Genomic DNA, 13089 nt, shown 5'->3' with positions numbered 1-13089 from the left:
TCAATTTTGCGGCCACGGTCGCCCGACTGAAAAATCGCGCAGTGAGCGACTGGCCCAAAATGGTCACTTTTCGAGAAAAGCAACGGTTTGCGACCATTTGCAACTGGCCGCTTTGCAACCAACTTGGTCGCGCGACCACTGTCAGTCGCCGGTGTGAATGAGCCCTTAATGACCATCGGTTCTGTTCTCTCCTCATTACATATCTAAAATATATATACGAAGAGAAAGGGGGTTAACCGAGGGGCCAGACCTTTATTAGTGACATCATAAGAAGCCAGCAAACACTGACACCAAGGAGAGCGTAGAGGAAATTACTTGTGCTTAATAAATGAAACACAGAAACCATAAATTTATGGAAGTGAAAGAGGATGAAAAAACAACTGCCACATGTGGGGAACGCTTCCACAACCATCGCATATTGCATATATATATATATATATATATATATATATATATATATATATATATATATATATATATATATATATATATATATATATATATATATATATATATATATATATCTGACAGAAGGCAGTTCTGGGTCCGGGTAAATATTCACAGTGAAATATATATATATATATATATACATATATATATATATATATATATATATATATATATATATATATATATATATATATATATATATATATATATAACGGAGCCTTGAGAGCAGTCGAATATCCGTACTCCACTCACTTGTCAGATTTACGCTCCAAATTCACAATACGATAATGAGGCACGCCGTAGTGGGGGATAATTTTGCCCTCTAGGGTTCTTCAACATGGACCTAAATCTAAGTGCGCAAGCGGTTTGCCGTTTCTCATCGTTTTTGCTCATCTAAATGCGGCCATCGCGACAGGGATCGAACCGGCCGCTTCGAGCTAAGCAGGGCAATGATAGCCACTGAGCTACCACGGCGGGCACTTTGCCCCACAGCTTCTGTCCCCAGTCAAGCATTAAATTCTTTTGGAGCAAACTATTTTACCACCATCTGATACAACTGGCGAGCATGGGCAGGGAATCACACCCGTCACCTCGTGTTCAACACTGAGATTTCCCTTCCGCTGAGCCACCAAGGGTCAAACCGATCTAACACAAACTCGGGGTTACCAGAGACACACGAACAACGTACGTGGTCAGACGAGCGCGCGGGGCTCTGCATGCTCCAAACACAGAACGGGCAGGGAAGCCATTTCGAACAAGCTGTTGCCCCAAAAGCAAGAAACTGGATGAGAGAAAAACGAAAACCACGTTTGTCTGAAACTTCAATTTCATTCGGGATGTGTCACTGTCTCTGCCTTGGAGAGCGAGGACGCTTCTACAGGAAGAGCTGTCACGGGATTCCTGGTGTCGTGCCTTACTTCTGTAAAACGATTTTCCTTTCTGGAAGCGGCCAAGAAAAAAAGATGGAAGTAGGAATGGCTAAAGAAGTAGAGATACTTGTCGATGAAAGGAGACTCAGGTTTCTTATACTGAAAAAAAAGAAAAAAAGAAAGAAAAGTCGGTCTGCACGTCGTGCTCCTGTTTTTCCTGTGTCCAAAAGATAAAAAATAATGTACATGTCCGCTGCGTTTATGCTTATTTCGTTGTTCTGGCACTTCGCATTAGTTGAGGAAATGGTACCTTAGATATGTTATAGTTCTCGTTGTTTCAATTAGCCCTGGAGCCACAAACTTTTCTGCTTATATTTTGCTCATACCAAGGCGTCCTGGAAACCTCTTTGTGAGTTCTACTTCGTCTTCTCTCGCTTTTCTTCGCTCTGAAAGATAGACGAACGGAGTGGGATAGAGTGGATGTTTTCTACCGTTATTTAAGATTAATTGATTAGTTCCTATTAGGAATAGTATATATGGTCTAATTTTAAGGCGGGATCCTTAGTGTACTTGTTCCAGCTGCTGTAGCAGCAAGAAAATGTTTTCTTCCTGGTAATGTCCGCCTAGCCATATAGACAACCTGCAAGAAAGGCAGTAGCCTAGATACGACATATTTCTTTTTTTTTAGGTGCTCCGCATAAAAAGAAGCACCTTGTAGCTTTAGAAAACGCTCCATCCATTATTCAGCTTTTTGGTGAACAAATTTCGAATATATCGTTATAGGAACTATTCTCGTGGTTCGTTACCCCCCTCCCTTTCTTTTTTCTTTTTTCTTTCCCCGCCCATTTTGCTTTGCGTTTCTTTTGCGTGAATGCATTCAGCGATAACTTTGCTTTTATTGCTAGTTTTAAAGCAGCGATCTCGGTAAACATAAACATCTCTTCCTTCAGGCCAGACACTACATAAACCTATTTTCTAGCATTCGTTTGGCTGTCTGAAAACCGACTGGCACCTCGATTATACCGAATACCTTATCTTGCATCACTTCTTTTTTTTTCTTGCTGCCTTTTTAGATTCAAGGTTTTGCTAATAGGTGAAACACTCTTGTTTTTTTGCTTTGGGGAGGGGAGGGGAGGGGGGCGTGGGGTGATGGATATTTGTACAGGGTTTTTATTGTATTATAAGAATATTATCGCACAAATTTCAGTGCAGTTAAATAACTACATAAATTTGTGGTTGTGCTACTTACAAAGAAATTATGTTCAGACACCTTTACTCATGCATCTTTCTAGTTGCACTTTGTATAACTATTTGTAATAACCTTGCGTTTACCGCCTCACAGATGAAATTGTTCTACTTTTTTCCACTCATCGCTTTAATGGAATTACCGCTGTCATAATGTCATCGCTCTCTCGCAGTACTACTTCCTTTCTCGCGTTTGTTCTATCCGAAACTTTGTGAAGATTGTCGCCGACTCAGTAGCGAGACAGGCTTGTCTATTCATCCCACATGCGCGACTCAAATAGCGCTTCACAATATCGAATCTGTAGTCTCTAGCGATGGCACAGGCATGTAAAAGTTCTAGTACAACTATTGTTGCAGTGAATTCTTGTGCTTGCAAATGAAGCCATAATATCTTTATGGAACACACCAAGCTTTAAGCACACACATCTGCACCGACTGGACTGGACCCGTCCCTTCCACTTCGACCCCTATCTGGACTCTCTCGACTCGAGACAGCAGTACTTTGCCGACTGTGGCTTGGTGTTGCTTGCACAAGATATTTTGCCTTCGGAGTCGGCAAGGACGAGAGCGCGGCTTGCAGTCACTGCGCGGCGAGGAGACTAAAGAACAGATACTGTGCCACTGTCCTCGATACAGCGCGCACCGGCTGTCGTTAGCGGCTGTGTAGGCACGCCTTGATGACTGGCCACTTTCTGAACAGACAGACTTGGAATGCCGACATGAACTATCGTCGTACCGAAAGTCAGTCAAGGCTTTGTTGACCTTTTTACGTGGCAGTCATCTATTATAAAAACCATAATAATCCCATACTTTCTTTCACGCCTTTCTTTTTGTCCCCGCTCTCTTTTCCGTGTTTACTTCCCCTTTACCTTCCCCTAGTGCAGAGTAACAAATCGGAGGCTTTAACTCTGGTTAACCTTCATGCCTTTCTCTCATTTGCATTTTTCTCTCCCTTGTCGCAATGCAGATATAGCTAAACTTTTAGACTGATGTTCGGTGGGAAGGTGTGCGATGTTGTCTTACAAGTCTTTCTATCCTTCTTATTTAATCAACACCCGATAAAGGCCTTTTTTTTAATTCGCTCATGCACGCAGCAACTCCATACGTGACGATCTTTTTTTTTTTTCAATATACGAATACGTAACTCATGCTTTTTCAAATAAAAATATGAAGCACCAGAGGCAGACGGCCGACAGACTTTAGCGACGTATTTTGTCATGCTCACTCACTCTCTATATATAGGTAGAGTAACTGAAGCAAAGAACAAACAGAAACAAGAAAGACGACACAAAAGCGTTGGTTCATGTGTCACTCACTAACTTCGGTTTGTTCCCATAGCCTTAAATCTATGGAAATATAACCCCTCTAACGCATATACAAATAATTCTAGTGACCATGCATTAACAAGAACCAGCTATAGGCACACGCCCCACAACCAAGAGTTCAAGAAAGAAGCCTCAGCCGATTGCCAGGTAAAGTGACATTTCACTGGTACATCTCTTTTAAGCTTATTAATGAATTGCACCTATAAAGCCAAACATTCCGTTTTACTAGCGCTGCTGTCTGAAACTATTGCACCGCAAAATTGTTACTGACATTTGAAGCACAATTCGCTGCCGAAGCCTCAAATTTATTATCATTATTTTTTACTGTATTTGCAAGCTCCTTGAATCGGCCACTAATGCCCCGCTCGATCTGGAAGATATAACAATTTGCCGCTTGACAACGGAAACCGAGCAAACGAATTCCGCGTAAAAATAGACGAAAGCATTGTCCTGGCTTGAACGGCTGGTTAGCCTTCTGTCACTTTAAATGCGAGGACACAATCTTGCCGATTTAGTGGTGGCTGGCAAGTGGAGTGGCATTCACCCTAGGAAATGCGAGCATTTGTCTTCAGCGGTGCTTGCTTCCCCTCAATTCTGTTCCACCGGCTCTCTTATCAAATTTGCGGCCTCGCATTGAAGCGGCCAGTCCAACGACCAACGTTTGCGAGTGCATTTTTTGTGGCCACCTCGGCATCCTGTCTTCTGGGTGCTTTCTTTACGTCCCTAGGCACGTTTGGCTCTTGCCCTCGGGCCAACTTAAATGAGCCTAGCTGGTTATATTTGTCAAAACGGCCGCGTTTCCTCCCGCAAAGGACAACATTTTAACAGAAGTCTCCGACCCCACCATGCTTGGTTATCACGTCCGATCTCTCCGCAATTTGGAAAAGTTGAGAGAAGCGTAGTGTTTGCGCACACTTTCACACTGCAAAAATTTGAAGAGCCTGTCCTCGCCCAGTTATAATGTAATGCGACAAAAAGAGAAAAACATTTATTGCGCCGCCACAGATATGTCCCCACTCCAATGCCCGCAGGTTATTCAGTGGAAGAAAGGAAGCTGTGACCCTATTTTTTGACAAACTGCCAAAATAACGACGTCATCTGAACATAAGGTGTCCGCTTCATTTTAGTTTTTTTTTGTATTTTGACGCCATTCTACAGCCTTTCTTTTAAAAAAATCACGGCCAGTGATTTTTCCCAAGCTTACTATGTTGCACACGTACCTTGCCGCGGCCAACAGTTCTGAAAAGGCAATGGTAGCTCAACTTTTATTATGTCACGAAATGAAAGACAAACGTTCAATTGCAGTTATTTATGACCCGTGCGCTCCCTTTCTGAAAGCTCTTTATTGCATCCAGAATGAAAAAAGTTGGAGGACGCTTAAGCTTCGCATTTAACAGTGGAACGTGATAGCATTCAAACATCCCTCACTGCTTATCGCGCTTCCCGGCAAGTGCAGCTTATGCAACCACAATATTTACCGGGAAACGCTGGCGGCGAACTCAATACATGAAGGCAAGCTTTCGGGTAGAAACGTGGCCTTATGCGTGGGCTGCGACGCAGTGGCGGCGAGCGACATCTGGAAGTGTTGCAAGGAACCGGGCGGGCCGCTCCATGGCCTCCGAGATTTTCACACGCCGATGCGCAAATGTCGGATGCCGTGGCCGGTATATGGAGGGTAGAAAGGCTGGAAAAAGGATTTGTATTTAAGTGTCCGTGTAAGATAATTATTTTTCCTACTATATTCAAATTACAATCCGGCACTTTCATGTCTGTAAGTTGTGTGTATATATAACTATACGATTTTTCTTATGTATTTTACTCTGAGAAATTCAACTGGTTCAGTAACTTTTTTGCACTATACGGAGGGTCTGCGTGGTTGGATATGTGTAGTTTGATTTGTATGGTTCGGAATGATTTTTGCCGAAACGTTGGTCGGCGCTGGACGCGGAAAGCCGAAGTTGGATTTTCTGCGGTGCGGGGCCCTTAACACTATTGCGTTAAAATAAATAACAGACGCCACTCATTTGGTTAAGCTGAAAGTCATTTTATTCCTTTATCTCGAAATATGTTAAACCGGAACAGGCGTGTCTACAATATTTCTGAATAGGAAGGGAATTATGCAGGAACTGGAAAAAAGCAACGTAGTGCGTAGATTAGCCGCCTCAGTATGTTTTTCTTGAAATCCGGCCGGTCTTGAAACAACCTCTCAAACCGTACAAACATCCGGCTTTCAAGTTGCCCATTCACATAGGATCAGACCTTATTTTCATCTGATCCCGTAGCACAAATCAAGATAACCTCTGTGAATTGACTTCACTCAGCTGACCAAATGGCAATTTTGATGATAAAGTCTCCATGCGTATTTCACAGCCAGAGTATTTCTTTGAGCTGAAACGCCCAATTTTAGAATTTTTTTTAAGTATTCAAAATGCAATCATTGCTCCCTAAGTACCACTTTCTTGTAGCAGAGGGGGATATTCTTGTTACAATTAAGATTTCATCACAACATGTGCACGCTTATCTTATCTTACTTAAACTTACCTTATTTTGCCTTGCCATACATTGCCTTACTGCGCTTAAAGGGCACATACTGTGTAGAAATTATCTCAGGCTCAGGGGCCGACCCTGAACATGTTTACACAGCTTGTATGTAGAACACCTGGCCGTGGTCAAGAAACGGGCAGAGAACCAGTGTTGCCAACTAGCAATTAAAGAACACCGGTGGTCGAGACCTAAAAAACTACAAAACTCGCGATAAGAGCATCCAAAATCTGCCAAAGCCCCGCTAAATGCAGAAACCCATCAGAATCACGTTCAAATTGTTTCACCCCGTCCACATAAAACACAGTCAAAGAGGTTCATCGAGCATTAACGTCTGTTTGTTTTTGTCTCTAATGAAACAGAACATATACATTATCAATATAACAGTCGCTTTTTTGTCCCACTATGGCATGCCGAAACACATTGCAAAACAATAAAAAAAGGTGGTTCTGCCAACCACAAACACTGACCAGAGAACAGATTGATCTACCAGGTAGTGATTAAAATTACAGAAAGGTCTACTCGTGACTCTCGTGATGCCTGCGGCAAAAAGGGCGTTTCACGTCCACCGCCAAGGTCTGTGAGTGGTGGCGCTGGCTAACACTCCCAGGGTTCTACTAGGACACATGCATACACAAGAAAGTGGATGGGGAAACGGCGCCGTGGTCGATAAATTGGTAAAGCATCGCACGCGAAATGCGAAGGTTGTGGGTTCGGTTCCTACCTGCGGCAAGTTCTTTTTTCATCCACTTTAATTTTCATTATTTATCGTTTCTTTATTTCAATTATTACGCACAAGTAATTTCCCCTATGTTGTCCTTGGTGTCAGTGTTTGTTGGCTTCTTATGATATGACTAATAAAAATCGGGCCCCTTGGTTAGCCCCCTTTCTTCTCGTTTAGAACAGTCCAGCGTGTTTCATCTTGATAAGATCGTGCGTCCTCTGTGTGTATTTGTTCACTGGCATGTCTGGGTCTAGGGTCAGTCCCATCATTGACCCTGTGGACCTCCATTGTGCCGATCTTGCGAACAACGTGCTCAGGCAGCTTGTAACTGAAGCAGCATTCATTGTTACTTCGGAGGCCATCCCGCACAAAGGATAGGAGAAAGACCAGAAATGCGAAGCGCATTGTTTGGCCATGATAATGATAATTGCCTCTCACTACCAAAGAGGCATGAACTAGTTGCATGTTTGGGACACGTGAAGCTCAAAATAAAAGTAGCTGGTTACTATTCTGCTAAAAAAAGTTGCAATTCATATAAAACTGCCGAAAAACTCATCGCCTGCTAAGGAAGAAGTTTTGCCGCTAGGCAGCGCACAGAAACACTAAATTTAGCGGGAAAACCGCTAAATTGACAACAATGCACAGAACTCAAAGCTTCCCAAGATCCTTCAAATAATGAGCATATTAGCATGGCCCGCCTCCTGCCTAAGCTTCAATAACATTGCATAAATTTGACTGTGCGTATTTGGTAAGTTGTTGATCGTAACTATATAAGCGCACGTTACTAAGGCTCCATATTTGTTATACGCACAGTCCATTTTGCGCATTGCTTTAGCGGTAGATGTGTGTGCGTGCGCGTTTGTGTGTGTGTGTGTGTGTGTGTGTGCGTGTGCGTGTGCGTGTGTGTGTGTGTGTGTGTGTGTGTGTGTGTGTTTGTGTGTGCGCACGTGCATGCGTGTGTGTGGGCGTGCGCGCGCGTGTGTGTGTGTCTCCTACTTTACTTCATTTGAATTTCTTGTAAGTGTAAATCACGCACGTGCCATATGAATGCCACCTAACACGTCTGTAATATTGAGAGAGGGAAACAGGAGAGACGTAGGAAACCCCTGAATAAATTTTAGGTTTCCGACTCTGTGTTGGCAGTAGAAAATATTGGTGCGACCATTTTTCAACAAAAAGAAGGTTGTTAGCACACTGCTAACATCTGTGCGACATCGAGTAGGACTCAAGGCTCTCGCATCTCCTTTTCTCTCAAGTAATAAAAATAAATCTTCCACTTTTAAGGTGCTGATTCTACCACTCGGCTTAGTTTGCCACTTTTTGGTGGAAAAAAAGCACAATCAATACCGGCATTCTGCCAGAACCATAGACGCGACACACAGCGAAGGGTCGTAGAGCTGACACGAAGAAAAACGTCCGCGTCTTTTTTTTTTTGTTCTCTTCCTCAGCGCTATCGCATTCGAAATGTCTCCGTTTATTTGGGGGCTCGGATATATGTCTTCAAGAAAGCTGAGAAGTGATAAAGCAATGCTCAATATGAAGAGTGGCAAACACCCCCCCCCCTATACCCACCCTCAATCCGTCATTTTAACGGCTTTTCCCTACGCCTCCTTTTATACTGTACTGTGACGAAGCAAAAATAAATAAATAAATAACTCAGCTCACTCTTCCCGGCCATTAGACTCTTTCGAGGCAATGTGCCCTAAAGAACGGCCGGTGAACGTGTTCATAATTTGCGCTTCCACAAAATGTCACCTTTCTTTCAACCCCTCACAGCAAAAGTACTGGGAGGCCGTTATCCACCTGCTGTTTGAGAGAGTTTGTTGCAAGTAAGCCCTACGTCAGACTCGTTTTCTGTGTACCCTATAGAAAGATAGATAGCAAGCATGCTTTCTCGTGCTGACATTTTCTAGTGGGAACCGTTCTTCTAACACGTACGGTAAATATTTCATCGTTGCTGGGAAAAGTTTCTCCTGGAGCACATGCTCCCGAGGACTGGCACAAGAAGGGCGCCGTGCAGTCACTGCCACCACACATTCGTTTTGGAGACAAAACAAGAAGTCAGGTCAGCTTTCCATAGAAGGTTTGTAACCCTGCGCTATAAACACAAATCACTTCTGAGCCAACTAACAGCTCCCGCTTCCTATAGTCTTACTTCAAGAAATGTTACCCAGCCAGTTTCGCGCAAAAGAAACTTAAGCTAGCGTCGCCCCATCTCACCTTCATGCACCCAAACAGAGAGATGGAGAGAAAACAAGTAAAGGCAGGAGGCTTTGCCTGATGGACAGCTGATTGGCCGTTCTGAATGGGGGGATAGAGGATGAGGGATAGAAAGAAAGAAGGAAAATGCAAAGACAGAAAAAGAGGAAGTTCATGTCTACAGTAGCAGATATTCTGTTTACCTAGGTGCCTTCGAAAATAGTTAATTTAGGAAAAGTATAAGAGCGCGTAGCGAAACGTTTATATCCCGCCGGGCGAAATTCTCAGAAGACGATCACGTTGGACGTCGAACTGGTTCCAGTAGCAGAGAAAGTGCTCTTGCTCTAACAGCTGTCAGCAGTCGCTGTGGTCTCCATTCCAGCGGTAAAGGAGTACAAATTTGTTAAGGCATAGGTCGAACAGTGTCGCACCGGGAGAGGGCTAGTGGTAATCGTATTTGCAGTGACAGGCCAGGCATGAACAAACGATCATTGGAATTTTCCGGAGTCTTTCAAATAGCCAGCGTACTGTCACTAATAAATCGGCGAAATTGCTTAGGAGTGTCCACTATTGATAGAAGACACTAAAGGTCATATCTCCTCATGTTACCATTAGGATTATAAGCATATTGGCAGGGGCGGCGATTCTGTGCTCGGTGCTCGGACGATAACTGAAACGACGACACTTCGGCTATCTGGTGTGCACTCGCTATCCTTCACACTGCTTCAGCGTTGTGCGTCTTGCCATTTCTATCCAACATCTATGTTGGTGGTGTGGACTCGCCTCGAATTTAGGGGCATTAGGAAGAATTAAATCTAGTATCGAAACATGTACTATAGGCAGTGGTGGTCTCTACCGATAGCAGCAGCAACAGCAGCAGCGTAGGTGGCAATGGCAGCGGTCTATAGCAGTCGATTTTATCGAGTCATCGAAGCCCATCATATACGTGAAAATCTCTGTCCTTGTGAGCGCTCCAATATAGCGCACAAAATGAGTCATGAAATACTCTGTAAATCACTCACACACGAGCTTAAAGCATGAAGCATGCTAAGTGAGCTCATTAAAATATGTAGTCTGCGAGTGCTAGGCAAAACATACTTTTGCCTCCGTAGAGTCGACTGCAATAAGCGTGGAACCTGAAGTATTAGGCGCACCGCTGCTGCAGCGCGAACAAAATGTTCGTTGAGCAAGCTTGAACATTGGGGATAGTAAACCTGTTCTATTTTATTTATCCCACTAGCGGCTCCCACACTGCGTCTCCGCCAAGCGCTTACATGGTCGCAAATTTTTCGATTGCGGGCAGGGTATCACGGTGATACTGTGAAGCAAAGTACCACGGCACATTATTTCAAAACAGCATAAACTAAACATCCGCGCTTCGAGCATGTGCAATATTGTGCCAATTTTAGTTGTTTCACTATTAGTCCGATCATTCTCGCCTATCGTCGACCTGCAACAAAACATTAAATACGCGCGATGTAACCGAGTAAGAATATCTTACACGTTGTATAGATGCTGTGTAGCATCGATATTTATTACACAATGGCGTGTGCCACCAGATCACTGGAGAAGGAAAGGAAAAGGAAGTACTGCGGAACGAAAGCCAGAAGATGGATGCACTCAGTGAGCCGAACAAAGACGTGGCAAGCGACCAATTATTTTTGAAATGGTTGATTGCCGATGTCTTACGACCTTCCAGCGTTGTCTGTGACCAATATCACAGCTTAAATGACGAGGCATCACAGTACCGCTCTTCGAATCATGGTGCTGCGGAAACTACGATCGTTAATTCTTCTCTTCGTGTAGCTTCATGGGCCAAAAGTCAAAGTGCGTTTGAATGTGAGCCATGTCGGGCAAAATACGTATAACGCACGGTGTTATATGGGTCCGAGTTAGTGCCAATAAGGTCGCGCCTTCATTAACGAGTTTCTCTGCACGCCTTCGGACCGAGTAGTTATTATCGCGAAATCGATCAACTAGGCAGTAACTGCAGAGGTTTGATTATTTTTTCCAGAAACTCACGGAAATGAAGAGGGGTGGCATGAGCGGGCTGATTTAGTTGGCTTCTGCGAATCTGATCGCGCATAAAACTTCCCTCCCTCTAATAGGATAGGGAGTTACAACCTAGGTTGTAAAATAAAATAAAAATTCTCCTTAGCTCACCAATTGGTTAAATTTATCTTCTCGTCATTGACTGTTCTTTTCATCAAGCTAAGCTAGAGAAGACTAGGAATGACATTTATGGGAGACTTGAAAAAGCAGTTGCATAATTAAAACGCCTAAGCGTGCCGGTATAAACGTGCCTAAATGTCGTAAACCACAATGCGTACGATATCTAAGGAAAGTAAGGGAATTGTGATTACCGAAATGAGAGAAACGTGCTTCGGACGACACGAAGTGCACGAATGCTTCAAAACAGATTCGCGACAAAAACCAAATAGGCTTTACATACCGCAGCACTGCTCGGATGAGACAATTCTAAAATTTTGAGTTCACTGCTTTTCAGCATTTAACCTCTTCTAGGCTATTCAAAGAAGGAATTCCATCAATGCTGTCCCCTATTTCTCCATTTATCATCATTCTGTCCTGAAAGTTCAATGCTTTGTTGACTCCTCGAATTTCATGCATGTTGTTTTTTCTCCCAGCTACGGTGTCATGGAGGTGCCAGCGAATAGAGCGCCGTATTAAGATCACTATAGGAGAAGCTGCTCACCATCGCTCACCAGAAGGACCAGCGACGACTGCCGCATCGAGCAAGGCGCACAGCCGAGGGCCATGACACCTCGCGCTAAGAAAGCCATAGGCCTGGCCACACAAGATTGCCAGCTCTATAAAATTTATTTCATTATCATCATCATCAACTGACTTGGGCACTGGTTTAAGAAACGCATCGCTGTCAGCCGCATTATATATTTACTTCCCCAATGTCACTCTCCCCACAACAAATAAGGTGACTGTTTTGCTCTTCATAAATCTGAATAACTACCCTTTTACGATTGAATACTTTGTATTTTATTGAGCTAAGAGCAAGGATTTACCGCGCGATTTATTCCAGTCTACGTCAGCTAATCACTCGATGTATAGATGAGTTCTCCTTAAATAAAACAATCTTCCCGACGAAGTCTAAATGACACGCTTCCACTAAAAATGAAAAAAAAAACATAAATAAATAAATAAATAAATAAATAAATAAATAAATAAATAAATAAATAAATAAATAAATAAATAAATAAATAAAGAAAAAAAGAAAGAAAGAAAGAAAGAAAGAAAGAAAGAAAGAAAGAAAGAAAGAAAGAAAGAAAGAAAGAAAGAAAGAAAGAAAGAAAGAAAGAAAGAAAGAAAGAAAGAAAGACGCGATAGGGAAGGACCACGAACGATGACCTGTCATCCTGCATGTTTATTTATTTGTTTATTTATTTTTGTTGTTGTTATTATGTTTATTAACAAATACGAATTAGGAGACATGCATGCTCGGCAAACTGAATGCACAGGCTGGAAACAACCTTATCCACATTTTTAATAAACGTGCCATAACATTCATGTTCTTTTTCTCTCTCGCTCGCTCGAAGAACTATGGCCAGAAATCCTGTAAAACAACGTTGATGTCCGACAAATTGTTATCAATGGGTTCGGTTCTTGAAGTCTTGTGTTTTAAGTGAGCTTTCGGAAGGGAGCCAAATGCACTTTTTTAGTTTTCTGAAAAACAAATAGAAACGAAAATTTAATACTCCCTAAT

Source organism: Dermacentor albipictus, chromosome 3 (assembly GCF_038994185.2).
Source record: "Dermacentor albipictus isolate Rhodes 1998 colony chromosome 3, USDA_Dalb.pri_finalv2, whole genome shotgun sequence".
Classification (NCBI taxonomy): Eukaryota; Metazoa; Arthropoda; class Arachnida; order Ixodida; family Ixodidae; genus Dermacentor; species Dermacentor albipictus.
This window is presented reverse-complemented; position numbering follows the sequence as displayed.